The sequence below is a fragment of the Octopus bimaculoides genome, chromosome 1 (genome assembly GCF_001194135.2).
Source record: "Octopus bimaculoides isolate UCB-OBI-ISO-001 chromosome 1, ASM119413v2, whole genome shotgun sequence".
Lineage (NCBI taxonomy): Eukaryota > Metazoa > Mollusca > Cephalopoda > Octopoda > Octopodidae > Octopus > Octopus bimaculoides.
This window is the reverse complement of record NC_068981.1, coordinates 115,501,708-115,502,503: the sequence shown is the minus strand read 5'-3', so window position 1 is coordinate 115,502,503 and position 796 is coordinate 115,501,708. Positions and strand designations below refer to the sequence as shown.

The window sequence follows — 796 nt, the reverse complement described above, 5'->3', positions numbered from 1 at the left end:
CAAGGGCGGAAACGAGCTATCTCCAGCATGCTTGAAGTGCCGAGACCTTAAAAATACTACCAAAAACTCCAGATAAATATACACATGGCTGAAAGCGGGCTAGTGAAAGAATATTAAAAAGACCTCACGTTAATTGTGAATTGGTTCCAACACGTGGCTGTCGTGAGGGGATTTAAAATTGACTTATCTTGGAATTATACGTGCAAATATTTGTATGTAGACGTGTGAACCTGCTTTGTACGGTATGTACATTTATTTGGATTTATATTACCCGTGTATTGTGTTGACGAAGGAAGAAGGCCTATTTATAGCTTTAATCCAGAAGCTGGAAACAATTCACAATTAAGGTGAGGTCTTTTTAATATTCTTTCACTAATATTCTTTCATAGGCGTAGGAGTGGCTGTATGGTAAGTAGCTAGCTTACCAACCACATGGTCCCGGGTTCAGTCCCACTACGCGGCATCTTGGGCAAGTGTCTTCTACTATAGCCTCGGGCCGACCAAAGCCTTGTGAGTGGATTTGGTAGACGGAAACTGAAAGAAGCCCGTCGTATATATGTATATATATATATGTATGTGTGCGTGTATGTTTGTATGTGTGTGTTTGTCCCCCCAACATCGCTTGACAACCAATGCTGGTGTGTTTATGTCCCCGTAACTTAGCGGTTCGGCAAAAGAGATCGATAGAATAAGTACTAGGCTTCTAAAGAATAAGTCCTGGGGTCGATTTGCTCGACTAAAAGGCGGTGCTCCAGCATGGCCACAGTCGAAAGACTGAAACAAGTAAAAGAGTAAA

General features: G+C 42.0%; 1 protein-coding gene across 1 annotated transcript in view; it reads right to left on the bottom strand.

Moving 5' to 3' along the window:
• LOC106876867 (A disintegrin and metalloproteinase with thrombospondin motifs 16) overlaps positions 1 to 796 on the bottom strand; it is a 346,691-nt gene that overhangs the window by 83,037 nt on the left and 262,858 nt on the right. The window lies entirely within an intron of this gene.